Genomic DNA, 17,974 nt, shown 5'->3' on the forward strand with positions numbered 1-17,974 from the left:
ATCAAAGAAACAATAAAAACTCTCCCCCCCAACAAAATGCCTTAGTCCAGATGGCTTCACACCAGAATTCTATAAAACCTTCAAAGAAAAGTTTATACCCACACTGCAGAAATTATTCCAAAATATTGAGAAGGAAGAAATCTTCCCCCAACATGGTCTATGAAGCAAACATCACCCTGATACCAAAACCAGGAAAAGACCCAACTAAAAAGAACTTCAGACCAATTTCACTAATGAATATAGATGCAAAACTTCTCAATAAAATCCTAGCCAATAGATTATAGCTACACACTAAAAAAAAAATCAATCATCATGAACAAGTAGGATTCATCCCCAGATGCAAGGTTGGTTTAACATACTCCAGTCCATAAATGTAATCCACCATATCAACAGAAGCAAAAACTAAGACCATATGATCCTCTCAATAGATGCAGAGAAAGCATTTGATAAAATTCAGCATCCTTTTCTAATTAGAACACTGAAGAATATAGGCATAAGTGGCACATTTCTTAAACTGATGGAAACCATCTACAACAAACTCATGACTAATATTATACTGAATGGAGTAAAACTAAAGCTTTTCAACTTAGAACTAGAATCAGACTAGGTTTTCCTTTATCGCCACTACTATTCAACATAGTGCTGGAAGTTCTAGCCAATACAATCAGGCAAAGGAAAGAAATAAAGGGCATCCAAATGGGGTCAGAGGAAGTCAAACTCTCACTCTTTGACAATGATATGATCTTATACTTAGAGAACCCCAAAGACTTAACCACAAGACTCCTGGAAGTGATCAAAAAATACAGTAATGTCTCAGGATACAAAATCAATGTCCACAAATTAGTAGCCTTTGTATATGCCAATAACAGCCAAGATAAGAAGCTAATCAAGGACACAATCTCCTTCATAGTAGCTTCAAAAAATGAAATACCTAAAATTATACCTAACAAAAGAGGTGAAGGACCTCTACAAAGAAAATTATGAAACCCTAAGAAATAGCAGAAGATATTAACAAATGGAAGAACATATCATGCTCATGACTGGGAAGAATCAATAGTGTGAAAATGTCTATACTTCCAAAAGCAATCTACAGACTCAATGCAACCCCCATTAAAATATCATCATCATACTTTCAAGATTTTCAAACAAATATCATCATCATACTTTCAAGATTCTTCGTTTTGTATGGAACCAGAAAAAAAAAGCCATATAACCAAGGGAATTCTTAGTAATGAAAACAAAACCAGGGGTATCACCCTACCATACTTTTGGCTATACTACAAGGCCATAGTGATCAAAATAGTATGGTATTGGCATAGAAAGAGAGACATTGACATTTGGAACTAAATAGAAAACGATGAGATGAAACTAACATCTTACAGCCACCTGATACACTGAGGGAAAGAATCCCTATTCAATAAATGGTGTTGGGAGACTGGATAACCAGTCTTTTACTGGATTCAGTAAAAGACTGAAATTAGACCTGCACCTCTCACCACTTACAATAATTGACTCAAGAGAGATAAAAGATTTAAATCTAAGACATGAAACAACAAAAATCCTCAAAGTGTGGGTAAAACACTTGAAGATATCAGTGTGGGGAAAGATTTTATGAAGAAGACCTCTGAGGCAACTGCAACAACAAAAATAACAAATAAGACTTAATTAAACTGAAAAGTTTCTATACAGCTAAGGAAACAATGACCAAAGCAAATAGACAACCTTCAGAATACAAAAAAAAGTTTGCATATTATGAATCACACAAAAGCTTGATAAACTAGGATCTATAGTGAACTTAAATTAATCAACCAAAAAAAATACCCAACAGTCCCATATATCACTGAGCAAGAGAGATGAATATAATCTTCTCTAAAGAAGACAAATGGCTAACAAACATATGAAAAAATGCTCATCGTCCCTAACCATCAGAGAAATGCAAATCAAAACTACCCTGAGATATCACCTAACCCCAGTGAGAATGGCCCACATCATAAAGTTTCAAAGCTGCAAATGCTGGCGTGGATGTGGTGAGCAGGGAACACTTTTACACTGCTTGTGGGACTGTAAATGAACACAACCTTTTTTGGAAGGTAATATGGAGAATCCTCAAAGAACTCAAATTAGACCTCCCATTTGATCATGCAATCCCATTACTAAGCATCTACCCAGAAGAAAAGAAATCTTTTTATCATAAGGACATTTGCACTAGACTGTTTATTGCAGCTCAATTTACGATCACCAAATTGTGGAAACAGCCTAAATGCCCACCGAACCGGGAATGGATTAACAAGCTGTGGTATATGAACACCATGGAATACTATTCAACCATTAAGAAAGATGAAGGTTTTACATCTTTTGTATTAACCTGGATGGAAGTGGAACACATTCTTCTTAGCAAAACATCATAAGAATGGAGAAGCAAGAATTCAATGTATTTAATTCTAATATAAAGGAGAATGAGAGAGCAGGTGAATGAGAGAGAGGGGAGGAGATAGGGGAATTAGGGAACCATGGTGTATGGCACACCTCTTGGGGGCAGGACTAAATTATAAGAGGGACTTTATCTAACAAATGCAATCAGTGTAACTTAATTCTTTGTACCCTCAATGAATCCCAAACAACAAAAACTAATTTAAAAGAAAAAAGAAATATAGAAAACTCAGCCAGTATACTAACAGAAAACAGGGAAGAAGCTAAGCAATTAAAACAGAAGCATTAAGGTATTAATATATACTAGTCATAATTGATGCTGGTGATAAATATAGTAAATTTAAAGGATTAAAATTACTATTAAAAGAAACACTAATTTCAAATAAAAATTCAGCTTACTGTTTTTCTTTTCTTTTCTCTTTTTTTTTTTTTTGAGACAGAGTTTCATTTTGTCACCCTTGGTAGAGTGCCATGGCATATTAGCTCACAGCAACCTCAAACTCTTGGGCTCAAGGGATCCTCTTGCCTCAACCTTCAGAATAGCTAGGACTACGGGTGTCTGCCACAATGCCCGGCTGGCTTTTAGAGACAGGGTTTCACTCTTGCTCAGGCTTATCTTGAACTCCCGAGCTCAAGCTATCCACCCACCTCAGCCTCCCAGAGTGCTAGGATTACAGTTTTTCTAGTAGGAAAATATGCTTAAAATGAAATGACACAGAAAGATGGAAAGCAGTAAACCTGAAAAAATACACCAAGCAGTCATTATCCAAAAGAATGTGCAATGAAGCAATATTAACATCAGAGAAAAACAAAGGAAATTATAAAATGATAAAAAGAAAAGTTCTCCAGGAAAACACAACAATCCTAAATTTGAATATACTTAATATCATGGTCTAAAATAAAGCAAAAGAAAGAAAGAAATAGAGAAGTTCACCATCATAGTGAGGAATTTTGAGGGGAAACAGAACAGACTTCTCCTGGGATAGAACCAAAAGCAGGCTGAGACAAATGAGTGGAAGTTTCAGAGGGGAAGGGCTTTGACTCAATCTGTGGAGGAATTTTTACGACATTCAGAGCTGTCCACAAATAAAATGGGCTGGGAGGGAGAAAGAGCTCCACAGACACAAAGGTTTTTAAGCAGAATCTGACCACTGGAGGAGACCACTGTCCAGATATTCACATATGACTGTGAGGGCAGGGACCTTGCCTGTTTTGTTCACCACTGTATACTCAATGCCTGTCTTAACAGAGACTGGTACAGAGCAGGCATTCAGTTGGTATCTATTGTATGAATTAATTAACTATCTAGACGAGAACATGGAATGTCATCTCTAGAGTGGCTTCTAATTCTGAGATTTGATGATTCTCTTCTGTCATTTCTCTCCTCTCTGACCTTCTTCCATTCTGAGTCCCCGAGCCACCGAATCTAGAAGACCTGAGACCAGGGCAGGGTGAGAAACGGACACAAGAGCAACAGAGAAGCCAAAAGATGGGAGCCAGCTCTGCAGAGAACTTCCCAGAGTCTTCCTGCCACAGAAATTCCTCTTGGCCACAGCAATCGCTCTGGCCCCAGGTCTGAAGTGAGGCAGCGGGGCTACAGTGGCAGGGCTTTCAGTCAGCTCTTGTCACTTCCAAGGGCAGAGAGGCAGGACTGAGAGTAGGGCACTGGGTCAGTGAAGTCACAAACCAAGCTCCTGCTGCATACCAGGTTCAGGGAGACACAGAGAAGGGAGAGGATGAGGCCCCCATTCTCGGGATTCCTTGCATCAGGGAGGACAGGGCCCCTGTACTTGAGGACCTTTCAGTCTGATGGGAGAAAGGACCTGCTGCTCTTGGAGCCTATAGAATGAATGCTACCTGCAGTCCCTATCTCCAGGAAGGACTTCCAATCTGATGGAGGAACCGTGGCCCCTGCTGGATCATTCTTGCCCTCCTGCATGACCAGGAAGTGAAAGAAATGGCAGGCCCAGGGACAAGCCCATTTCTGTGATGAATGTAGGCTCTCAGAGGACATTCCCACAGCGCTGCCATCAGGGCCCCCCTCCCTCCATACCACAACAGAGCCTGACCCAGTGAAAAGAATCCTGAGCCCTAAGCCTATTCCTAACATAGGAACGTTGGCCCCTTTGTCACTCCCCACTTTCCCTCCAACTCTGCTTTTGTTCTTTTTCCCACCCTTTCTCCCCCTCCCCACCTGCTATTTCCCAAGCCCATCCCAGGGAGACCAGACCCAACAACCCACTGGTGATCTTGTTTTACATGAGACATTTCCAAAAAAGACCAAAAAATCTTTTCCAGGAAAATGCCATTTTTAAAATTCAGCTCCAGACACTGCGGCAACATTAGGAAAACAAAGAACTTGGCAGAAAGTTTCTCTGAATCGAGACTTTCTCTCTAAAATACCTTTTCCCAATTGCCTCTAGTGGGAATGACTCCAAGGGTCAGTTCTGGAGCACCCAGGCATTTTCAGACAGATAGTGACTTTTGGTGTTTACACTGACCCGAGCCTTTCCTTCCCTGGGGTCACCCTGGGATCTTTGTCAAGACTTAAGCAGCGAGCCCCTCCCAAGGGTCCCCCCGGGATCTTTGTCAAGACTTAAAGCCCCTCCCAAGGGTCCCCCCAAGGAAGCAGCTGTCTCTAGATGGTCAGAAAATAATACTGTTCCTCCCTTCAGAGAGGATTCCTCAGTCCCTTTCTTGTCACCATCACTAACCTGGGGTCCAAGCTGGGGACCAGAGAGACATACCATGCTTAGTGGAGGGCTTATCTTCGCTAATCATCCACATGGGAGGAATATATGATCTCCCCGGGGGCATACACAGTGCTATTACTCTTTTTGCATGTATCGTGTAGGATCATATTGATGTCATACATACAATAACAATAAAGAGGCCGTTATTTGTTAGACACTTATCATGTGTCCACCACTAACCTATTCTTTATATTTACTTTATCTCATTTAATTATCATCACAACTACTATGGGCTGAATTGTGTCCCAACACCTTCCAAAATTGCCATGTTGAAGTCCTAACCTCCAGTTCTAAAGAATGATTGTATTTGGAAATAGAACCTTTAAAGGGGTCATTGAGTTAAAATGAATCCTAAGTAGGGCAGGACCTAACCAAATGTGATTGGTGAACTTCTTTTCTTTTTTTTGCAGTTTTTGGCTGAGGCAGGTTTGAATCCGCCACCTCCGGTATATGGGGCCGGCACCCTACTCCTTTGAGTCACAGGCGCCACCCTGATTGGTGAACTTCTAAGAAGAGGAAATGTGGACTTAGCTAAGTGCGCACATGGAGGAAAGGCCGTGTGAGGTCATAGCAAGGAGACAGCCATCCATGAGCGAAGGAGAGAGGCCTCAGAAGAACCCAAACCTATCAATATCTGATATTGCACATCCTGCTTTCAAAACTGTGAGCAAATAAACTCTTGTTGTTTAAGCCACTCAGTCTTATTTTGTTATGGCAGCCCTAGTAAACCCATAAAATTAAGATGGTTATTATCACCATTTTACAGAGGATAAAACAATCTCAAGAGGTTATGAAACTTGCCCAGTGAGCAAACATCAGGGCTAAATTTGAGAATCAACAGTCTGACACCAGAACACAACTCTTAGAACTGTACCCAGTTGCTTCTTTTCTGTGTTCTACTAGCCACATGTACGTTCTATTTATTTACTGCTGCATAACAAACCACCCCACAACTTAATGGCTGAAAACAACATTTATTTTGCTCATGAATCAGCAATTTGGGGAAGGCTTGTTAAGAACAGCTCATCTCTGCTCTACTTCATGTTGGCTGGGACAGCTTGAAGGCCTGACCAAATCATCTGAAGTCTCACTCACTCCTTTGTCTGGCAATTGACACTGACAATGACTGTCAGCTGGACACATTGACCCAAAATTTATGTGGATTCTCTACAGAGCATGAGCTTCCACCTAACAGGGCAAGTGGTTCCAAGGGCAGGCATCCCAAGAGCCAGAGGCAGAGCCTGGCAGAAGCTGTGTTGCCTTTTCTAAACAACCTTAGCAGACATATAGCATCAGTTTTATCACATTCTTAGAAGCAAGTCCCTAAGGCTGGCCCAAGATTAAAGAGAGAGGAATTTAGTGCTACCTTTTAAGGGGAGCAACATCAAAGAATTTGCAGACATGTTTTAAAACCATTACAACACACATGCTATTGACATGGTTGTGCATATTTCATGTACAACCAGCAGTGGTTTATTTACCAGCAGCACCATGTCATTGAAATAGCATCAGAGTGGAAGTTCAAAGCCCTGAACGAGAGCCTTTCAGCTGTACAGGACAGAATTTCAAAACCTGCCTATGAAAAGAGCAATACCTGCTTGTTTGCCCAGGTTTAGCCAACCCCCTCTGTGTGGGACTAAGGTCACTTAACCTCTTTCCAGTCTCTACAACAAACACTAATGACAGTCAGAGGAATTTTGGCAGTTTGATTTGATTCTAAGTTATCATACCCTGGTCTCTCCCTGTTGCTTGCCCAAACCGCTGTCTTGGAAATGCAGCAGAGTACAGAGCACATCTTCAGGGCCAGGCAGTTGGCAATGCTTCCCGTCTGTTATCGCCTTAGTCCTCATTCCAACCCTAAGAAGGAGATGATACTGTTATGCCCATTTTACAAATGAAGAAACTGAAGCTCAGAGGAAGTAAGTAACTTACCCAAAAGTCAGAAGTCCAAGCTGTGCCCTCTGCTATTTCCTCCAGGACCTGGTGTCCTGCCCCTGGACTTCTGTCCAGCATCTGGGGCCTGCTCCCTGCTATTGGTCTTACTGCACAACCCAGCTGCCTGCCAGAACTTCTGATAGCTTCTAGGCTGTCATCTCTGTGTTCTTCACACTTTTCCTATTGCCCCCATAGTGAACTCCTCAATGGCCTTTTTTCCCGGAGAAGGTCACTGTGCTACATTGATCTCCCAACCTAAGTCCACATTTTGGTCATTTGCATTTGCCTCAGCCTGGCTCATGTAACTGCGCAGTGTGTTGGGATAGCTAGAGAGCAAGACCAAGCAAGAGAATGTCACACATGAGGAAAGCAGAGACCCTGGAGTCAGACTGATTAAGACCCAAATCCTCATTCCACCATTTATTCCTGTGTATAAAAATAATGAGGCCCACGTTGCCTTGTTGCAAGGATTCTCAATGAGTAAATACAAGTACAGGGCTTGGCATGGTGCCTGGCACACAGTAAATGCTTAATAAATATTTGTTATCTTTGCTGTTGTTATTGTCAATAATACTTGTAAAAGATCCACTAGAGAGCCTAGCATATGGTAGGCATTCAAAAAATGATAGCTGTTAATCTCATTGTTTAAGTCCTGGAAAAGCTACAGGAATTCAGAGAAGGGCCAGATAACAAGGTAGTGAAGACAGAAAACAGGCTGCCCAAACAACTACGCAGGTCTGCAGATCCCTGTCTAATCCTAGAGCTTGGGTATGACTGGCTTTGATTAAGTGGAAACGTCTCCTTACAGAACTCCCATCTTCATCTGCCTCAATTAGGAGACGACAAGAACTTCCTGAGCTTGGAGCCCCCAGCAAGAAGAATTTCAAGAAAGAAAATCAAAATACCATCTGTCTATGCTTCTGTCCAGCATCTCTGCTATGGCCATGTCAGCCCCTGGTCATCACATCTTCCCTGCTCACCTAGTTGTCCTACTGGTCTATGGTTTCCTGGGCTTCATCTGAGACTGTAAGTTCTCAGAATGCTGGTGAACATGATCAGAACATGAATCAATCTCCCTACCTTAAATCCATTCCAGGTTGAGCTGTTTAAAAAAACAGAAAGCAGCCCCCACATTTATAAAAGAAGAGTCATCACGTAGGTGTGTACACACACACAAACATCCCCTGGAGCGTCGGTGCTGGTATTGTCTTCATCCACCTTATTTTTCCTGCTATTGCTTTCCCAGAATCCACCAATGCTCATATCTCCTGAGTCAGCGCTGACCATCTGGGGAGCGGGTAAAGTTTAAGCAGACACAAAGGCTTAGAATAATGTCACCAGCTCAGTTACAACAACTGCTTGGCTCCTGTGTACTTCCTGATTTTCCTTCAAGCCAGATGATCAATGAGGTGACAGGTATTTTCCCCAGACCACTCTCATTTCCCTTTTCCAATCATACATGGATCTGGTGCCCTCTGGAATGACCTCTAAGACCCACATTACTGCTCATGTTGCCCCTGCCTCTGAGTTCTCCCCTCCCTCTCCAGGCTGAGCCTGTTCTGGTCCTAACAGGCTCTTCAGCCCTGACTCCTACGATCTACTTCTCCTCTGTATTAGTCAGCTATTTCTGTGATAACACTAAGTAATAAACAATCCCATAGTCTTAGATAAATCCATAATTCCATATCTTAATAAAAACAAACATTTATTTTTCTCACTCACAGTCTGTGGGTTGGGTGGAGGGGCTCTGATTCAGGTGGTGGGCAGGGTGCAGATCAGTCCCATATGTCTCTCCTTTCAGAACCAGCACCTACCTGGGGCAGGGTCTTCTCTTTATGGATAGAACGAATACAAAAATGAGCTGTTAGAAACTTTCCATGACCCTTCAGACCTCAACTCAGAACTGGCCTGTTGTCAAGTCCATCCATATCCCACTGACCAAAGCAAGTCAAATGGCCAAGCCCATGGTTGAAGGGATGGAGATATATGCTCCACCTTTTCTAGTTTGTGTGCAAAGTCACATGGGAAAGGCCATAGACATATAATTCTATAAGACGGAGGGAATAATAATAATCCAATCTCCAATCATTGTTAAGCCAGAATCCTGTTAAGAGCTTGCCTGAGGAAACTTTCATCTCTCATTTGCCTGTCAGGCCTCCTACCCCTTAACTCAGCTTGCTAGTTTAGGGGCAAGCTCTGAGTGGACAGAGACCCTGCTCCCTTGACTGCCAGCCATTGGCTGTCACCAGCATCACTTACTGCAACTCACCTACTGACTTCCTCTTGAGTTCTTAGAAGACCTGCAAGCCTAACTAGCTCCTCATTCCCCGGTATATACTGGGACAGAAAGGGCTAGAACCAAGAACTGGGAAGCTCGGGGACTGCCATGGGGCAGGGAAGCTATTCTTATTCGTGTGCTTTCTGGACAGATGTTTACTCTCTGGACAACTGTTCCACTTTTCTCTCTGGGGACCACTCTTCCTGCTCCTCCATTACATGGTAGAATAGGGCCTGCTCCAGCCCTGAGGCCACAGCGGCTCCACTTTGAGCACCATCTCCTGGATGAAGAGAATTCCAAGGCCCCCCCCTCCAAAGCCCCAGAGAAAGACCATGGCTGGGCTCATGGATTGCATCATGGTTGCCCACCCCTCTGGATGGACCAGAAGAACAGTGTGAGCTGCCAGACACCAAGAAAGGCTTGGAAACCAGAGGTTTCAAACTGGAGTCCTCTGGGCTGACTCTGGCCAGAAGACATGTTTTGTTTGGCCTACAGAGTTTTTTAATGTTTCGAATTACTTGACAAAATTTAGAAATTGAGACTTCACATCTGAACCCAGAGACTTTTTTTCTTACAAACGTATAAGCTCTGACTGGAAGGGAAGGGAAGTGTGAGGGGCCCTGTCTGTCCTGATGCTGTTCTGATCCTTGATCTAGCTGCCGGTGATCTCACCATGTTCTATTCATGAAAAACTCATCAAACCATACACCTAAAATGTAGCTACCTTTTTATTTGTACATTATATCTCTATTAAGTTTTAAACATTTGGAAGGTATGGAATGGAATCACATTTCAATAAGGGACAAGTCCACTGGAGCTGAGTAAGTTGTATACCTTTATATAGATCTGTGTGTGTTTATTCATAACTCACTCAAAAGAAAGGGCAAAAACAAGCATCAAAGCAGGCTATGTGTTTGCAGAAAAATGGAAAATAAATGTTTTAGATGTTTGGTTGGTTTTTTTTTTTTTTTTCAGAAGTTAAAGACATTCTTTCAAGTTTGACACACAAATAAAATATGTCAGTGTCAAAAATCCAACCAAAAAAGCCACGACTAGTACACAGAAACTTAATGATCTAAAATAAAACACTGACGTTTCAACATGCTTTATTTTTCAAAGCAAATGAAACAAATGATGCAACTGTGAAATGAAGTTATGGAGAAGGTGAAAATATTGCTCAGGCATCGAAACCTTTTATGAATGGTGAGTTTATAAAAGAGTACATCTACTAGGTACAGGAAAATTCGGACCTTAAACAAAAACAAGTATTTGCAAATGGAAGACTAAACAGAAACTCTGTTGCTCAGCACGATGACGACACGACTGAGAACTTACAGGACAGGTTGTGTGAAAAAGTTAAATCATTTGTGGCATTTCCCAGCGAAGCTTATGAGAGCCCAGTTAAAATAATACCACCCAGTCAGCTATATTTATTTATGGTTCCAAAGAGACTTCGATGTGATTGGAGAACTTTTGGGCATGGTGTCCATCACAGGCACAATTTCAGGAAATGACTTAGCTTCGTGTGTTGAGAAGTCTTGAAAACTTTAAAGCAGATAGGTCAAAATTAGTAAGCCCAGCTATGAAACAGAGCTCCTGAGATGGTCAGTGTTAACACTGACCTCGTTATGAATGTTAAATCCAAGGTGGTAAATTTTGCACCACCATAGAAACTAAGCCAGGAATTGCCTTGTGCTTACAAGTTAAAATAGAACATATCATGGGGCTAATGAATTCGATTTACAATCATGGCTGAAAGCATAAAGAGTTCAATGTTTTGCTTGATGAACTAGATATACAATAATTATAACATTCATGTATTCTAATAAGTGAAGGATAGTTAGTATGTACTGTCAGTGTCTTTCATTTGTGGGATGAAGGAAGAGCTGAAAAATTAACTTGTTCATATCATTAAAAAAAAAAATACCCCAACTCACCAACAAGCATTGGGTCAAACTATTAGCCTTTTCAATAAATATTACAAGCCATCAAATCCTTTTACATACTTCTCTTTAAGAACCTTTACAAACATACAAATGAACTATTCTCATTTGTCAAATGAGTTTCCCTAAGATATAATTTCATTATGAATAAAAAAAAATGAAATTATATCTTAGGGAAACATTTGACAAAGATTAATCTGGCCCACTTTCCTGTGCTGAAATCAATTTTCAGAAATGAAAGAGATCATTTCAATTGCTTTCCTAAAATTGTGAAGTTGAAAACAGTGTGGATTCCAAAAGAGATGCTAATTTTATGAAAATTAACTGTTTCAATTAATATTGTGCCATAAATGGAATTTTTAAACTCACTTCTCTCAATTAATATTATATTATAAATGGAATTTTTAAACTAAAATTCAGTCCCCAAAACTAAATATTACAACATTAAAATGCCAAAATTCTACAATATCTCAGGAGTGGTTACTCTAAATATAAAAACCATCGTACAAAGATTCTATCAATGCTCAGCCATGAACAGCTGTTTTCTATTATGAAACTAAATAAAACGATTGCTCTCAGTTAAAAGATTCAAGGTTGAATTCTATACAGCACATCGCAACATGAAATGCAAGACTCAACATTGACATGTTAGGGCAAAAGAAAAAGTGTCACATTTCTGGTTCTAAAGCAAAGAAGTAATGAAGTATGAAAGAAAAAAATTAATAATAACATTTCTATTTTTCAAATGTTATGTTTTTCAATTTTGAACTTAATCTATAATCTCCAATATCATACATGTTTATATTATGTTATGTACTTATGCCCTAGTCAAGTAAAAATGAAAGTTTGATTACATTTCTGGCAGTTGATTTCTCTTGAACCAAGTCTACGTTACTCATTTTTGTTGTCTTTTTGAATTCTGTAAGAATCTGAGTTTGCAACCTCTGGTATACACTCTCCCTGTATGCCATTTTCTGGGGCGAGAGGGAATCTTACTGAAAAATAATGCATGCTCACTTTCTCTCTCTCTCTCTCTTTTTTTTTTCGTGGAGACAGCGTGTCACTTTGTGACCCTTGGGTGGAGTGCCATGGCATAGCTCACAGCAACCTCAAACTCATGGACTCAAGCAATCCTTTTGCCTCAGCCTCTCTGGTAGCTGGGACTACAGGCGCCTGCCACAATGCCTGGCTATTTTTAGAGACAGGGCCTTCTCATTCTTGTTCAGGCTGTTCTTGAACTCCTGAGTTCAGGCAATCCACCCGCATCAGCCTCCTAAAGTGCTAGGATTACAGGCGTGAGCCACCGCGCCCAGCCTCATGCTCATTTTCTCAATGATGAAAGCATAGAAAATCCAGAATTGAAAAAGAAGACTGCTTATCTTGTTATATGAGAATTTTTGTCGAAAAAAATTCCTTTTCAAGACTGCATATAATAAATCAATAATTAAAAATGGAATCATACTGGCTTGGCGCCTGTAGCTCAGTGGCTAGGAAGCCAGCCACATATACCAGAGCTGGCAGGTTCAAACCCAGCCTGGGCCTGCCAAACAACAATGACAACTACAACCAAAAAATAGCCAGGTATTGTGGTGGGCGCCTACAGTCCCAGCTACTGAGGAGACTGAGGCAAGAGAATCTCTTAAGCCCAAGAGTTTGAGGTTGCTGTGAGCTGTGATACCACAGCACTCTACCCAGGGCGACATAATGAGAATTTGTCTCAAAAAAACAAACAAACAAAAAAAAAAAAAACATGGAATCATACTACAAAGAAAGTTCTGCAGATTTCTCATTTTAAGTATTCTACAAGTAGAAATGTTAAAGGTCACATGTTATTCCATAATATATTTATAATGTACTGCTTTAGTTTATTTGCTATCGCTGCACGTTTATTTCCCAGTTTTAAACCATTGATCTTGATATCCATCCTAGCACCATCCTTGTCATACCCATACCCATGTTATTACTCATAATGACTTGTATCCAGACATCCATCAGCAACTACTGATGAATGAACTCAGTAAAGTAGTAGAATGAAGATACTGACCTGTGATAAGATTCAGTGCTGTGAAAAGTAACAGTGTAAATAAACATACTGTGTTTTTAATGCCTTCCTAGTTTACTTTATTGCAAGAAAAATTTTTTAAGTTTGCTTCATTTGCTTTATTTTTTAAAGTAGAAGAGTGATCCTGACATGCAGTATTCTGGCTTTTACTTTTATTACTTGCTATAACTGTTCCATTTCCCAAGTCCAGTAGGAGCTTGTTTTGAAAATTACTTTTTTACTAAGAAATTTCTTTCTTTGTGTGTCTTTTTAAAAATTTGGTTTATTTCAAAGACTTTCAAAAGGTTAATTATTGACTTGGTTTACAAACGTGGTATGTATTCATTATAAAGAATTCAAGCTAAGCAGTAAAACACACCAGCAAGAAAATAAAAATCCCTATTACCCAGCTACAAAAATTACCCTGCACTGTGGCAGGCGCCTGTAGTCCCAGCTACCCAAGAGGCTGAGGCAAGAGGATTGCTTGAGCCCAAGAGTTTGAGGTTGCTCTGAGCTAAGCCATGGCTCTCCACCAAGAGTTTCCACTTATAGCTTCCAGAAAAAGCTGGAAGTGGTTCAAGTCAGAATGTGATAACCCTGTGAGGGCACTGAAAGAATAGCACAAACCTGTGGCCCCTTCTTGAGCCCAGCCACTTCTAGGACTTCCATTGTTCTGGATCCTTAGTTAATGTTGCTGCTCAGAGGATGACAGGTTTGTTCTGTGTGATGAGAGGGGTCTGGCTGGTTCATGTACCTATATAGGCCCCCTTGAAAGGAAGCCAGAGCTAGTCCAGAAGATAAAATCCAAGCTCTGTATGTAATGGATGCTTAAGTATGGTTAGAGAAAGCACTGCTCTGTAGTTAAGACCAACAGCCAGCTTTGGCTCGACCAGACCAGATAGCACAAATTTTTTCCTTGGGAAAAATTGTGGTGTCATCTGACTACCCCCATCTCCAATCCCATGCTCACCATTATTTGCAATCGCCACATATGTCTATAAATCCTCCTGCTCCTAAAAGAGATAGAGGAGTAGATAGCATGCCTCCAATCCAAGGAGTGAGGCAGTTCCATTTGTTTAACTAGGAAGACATCACTCACATCCTTGGGGATGCCCTAGTTTGACAAGAAGATAGACCCCACTATCAGGGAGCCTCTGGCTTGATGAAAGAAATTCAGTTTGCTGCTATGATCAAAGGCTCTCAGAGAATTTGCCAATGGCCTCAGGGGGCGGGTCGGCATGTGAAAATAAGCAATAGCTTGCCAAAGGCCAGAGAAGACCTTCGGACTAACTGCTTAGGCTGGGGTTCCAGGACTACAGAATTGAGATACATGAAGAAAAATGTATTTTATTGCCTCTAGGCAAGGGGCATCATGATCTCTCCAGAACAAAGGTCTGCAGAATAATTATCTTTCCAAAAAAAATGATAAAGATCTAAATTGAACAGCGTAAGGGTAAATTTTCAAAATTGTCAAACAGTAGAGAACATGTATTCACCTTCTCTCCCTCATGAGACCCCATCAAAATTAATTTTTTATGGATTGCCTGAGCTCACAGGTTCAAGAGCAGCCTGAGCAAGGGTGAGACCCCATCTCTAAAAAATAGCCGGCGTTGTGGCAGACACCTATAGTCCCAGCTACTTGGGAGGCTGAGGCAAGAGAATCGCTTGAGTCCAAGAGTTGGAGCTTGCTGTGAGCTATGACACCATGGCAGTCTACCCAGGGTAACAAATGAGACTCTGTCTCAAAAACTAATTTTTTTAAAGGCATAAACTCTTAATCAGGAAGAAAACAAGAAGAATCCTTCCTCAGAGGAAATATTTCAACCCATTTTTAGAAAACTTAAAGTCAATAAAAGAGAATTAACTGGCAAAGCAAAGTCAGTGACAGAGAAGTAGTCCTGACCACCTAGAAGCTTCTAAAAGGGGGTGCAGCCACCCCATCTGCCCATAACCTGGAGAGGGTTTGCCTTAGAGACAACAGACAAGGTGGGTGACGAAAGTGAGAAGTAGGAGGCAGATTCAAAACCTAAATACAGGATGGTGATGGGCACTCTAATCCCCTCCCACAACTCAGCTGACAGAAGAGAGACAGAAAGAGAAAAGGGCAGAGTGAAGGTCAGGGGAGGACGAGCAGAGAGAAGTCTTCTCTAGGGAAACACCAATGTCCGGGAGATCAGGGGCAGCAAAGTAAAAAGACGCTCCCAATACCCTGGCATTTCAGAAGCCCACAGCAAGATGGCCAGTCCCCCACATGCAGCTGTCATTTCCATACTCCCCAAACCCAGTAGTCACCCGTAAACGCACCACTCCCAAGTTCATCTCCTAACTCCTCATTCTCACCTATGCCCAGATGATCCAGGAGCCCCAGATACTGAGGAAAGCCTGCAACATGAAAGAGAGCTATAGAGAGCTGAATCCTCATCCGTCACAGCCAGAGTCAGGAGATAATGCCTGAAGTTGATAAATCAAGGATGAATACTGTAAGCACATTGCTTAGACACGCTTTAGAACTAAAAACAGCAGCAGATAAAAGTAGAGACTCTCGGTAGCACAACAGGAGTTGGGGGTAGGGTGGGAAGGGCAGGCAATTGTTGCTTTCACCATAAGCCCTTTGGTACTATTTGGTGTGATTTTTTTTTTTTAACTTTTAAAATATTTTTTAAAAGGAAAGGTCACATTGTTAAAGTATTACCAAAAAAGAAAACATCAAAATAATTCATTGTTGGTTATCTTAACTTTTTGTTCCTGATTTTTTTTTTAAGCAACCAATGCAAATAGAGATTGGTTTCTTCATGTATGTCCATATTTGGTAGTAAGTGCCTTATGTTTTAGGGAATTACTATAGAAAAGAGGCCAGATTAAATTACCCCTAAGAAATTTAATGGAGGGGTTTCTTGCTTGTTTACCAATTAAATCAAGGAGAAAGAAGAAATTAGGTCCTGAAAGACCAGTTGAGAGTCTCCCACTTTCTCCAAAGCTTCTTGAGTACAGAGTACCAAGCAACCCTTGGAGGGATGGTGTGAGCAGGAAAGAGGCGTTTCAAGTAGAAAAGTTCCAAGTGTGTATGTGTGTGTGGGGGGGCTTTAAGAAGATATATGTATGTGTTTTAATAACTGAGAGAAGACCATTATGCCTGACCTAAGTAGGTAGGGGAGAAGGGAAAGAAATAATGAGACGACTGTAGTCCCAGCTACTCGGGAGACTGAGACAAAAGGATCACTTGAGCCCAGGAGCTGGAGGTTGCTGTAAGGTATGATGCCACGGCACTCTACCAAGGGCAACATAATGAAACTATATGAAGAAGAAGGAGAAGGAGAAGGAGAAGAAGAAAAGGAAGGAAGGAAGGAAGGAAGGAAGGAAGGAAGGGAGGGAGGGAGGGAGGGAGGGAGGGAGGGAGGGAGGGAGGGAGGAAGGGAGAAATAGGCTTGGCACCTGTAGCTCAGTGGCTAGGGCACCAGTCACATACACCAGAGATGGAGGGTTTGAATGCAGCCTGGGCCTGCCAAACAACAATGACAACCACAACCAAAAAATAGCCAGGCGCTGTGGCAGGCACCTGTAGTCCCAGCTATTTGGAAGGCTGAGGCAAGAGAATCGCTTAAGCTCAAGAGTTTGAGATTGCTGTGAGCTGTGACACTACAGCACTCTACCCAGGGCGACATAGTGAGACTGCCTCAAAAAAAAAGATAAGAAAGAAAGAGAAATAATGAGATGAGATGGGAAATGCAGAGACCAGATTATATTGGGTTTATAAGCCATAGCAAAGAATTTGGATTTTATCATCTCAGTATAACAAAGTCTCTGGAAACATTTAAGCAAGAGAGGGCTTGATCTGATCTGTATTTTCAAACTACCGGGGATGGTTTGAAGCCAGTTATTTCATGCCTTTAATTATTAAGCAAAAGAAAGGGTTAAGGTGGACTCAAATCAAGTTATCATGATTTCTCTATTAGAAAGACACATTTTCATTCATCATTCATTCATCCATTTAAACTATTTATTGAGAATTTGCTATTTGCCCAGCATTATGCTGAGTCAGAGATACTCAAGTCCTTGTCTTCAAGTAGGCTGCATGGAATACTTGCATGGAAGACTATTATTGGATCTAATACTCAGCTGGGATAAATTTTGAAATCAGGAAATCTCAATATTTTGAGATTGGAGGAAAGATTTTTTTTTCTCTGAGAAAGTTATCAGGGCTCAGCATGAGGTGGCTTACATCTATAATCCTAGCACTTTAGAGGCTATGGTGGGAGGATTGCCCAAGCTCAGGAGTTTCAGACTAGCCTGAGAAAGAGTGAAACTGTGGTTCTACTAAAAATAGAAAAAAATAGCTGGCCATTGTGGCACACACCTATAGTCCCAGCTACTAGGGAGACTGAGGCAAGAAGATGGCTTGAATCCAGGAGTTGAGGTTACTGTGAGCTAGCCTGATGCCACAGTACTCTTGCCTAGGCAGCATAGTGAAACTCTATCTCAAAAAGGAAAATAAGGGCGGCACCTGTGGCTCAAAGGAATAGGGCGCCAGCCCCATATGCCGGAGGTGGTGGGTTCAAACTCAGCCCCAGCCAAAAACTGCAAAAAAACAAAAAAA

The sequence above is a fragment of the Nycticebus coucang genome, chromosome 4, assembly GCF_027406575.1.
Source record: "Nycticebus coucang isolate mNycCou1 chromosome 4, mNycCou1.pri, whole genome shotgun sequence".
NCBI classification, from domain to species: domain Eukaryota; kingdom Metazoa; phylum Chordata; class Mammalia; order Primates; family Lorisidae; genus Nycticebus; species Nycticebus coucang.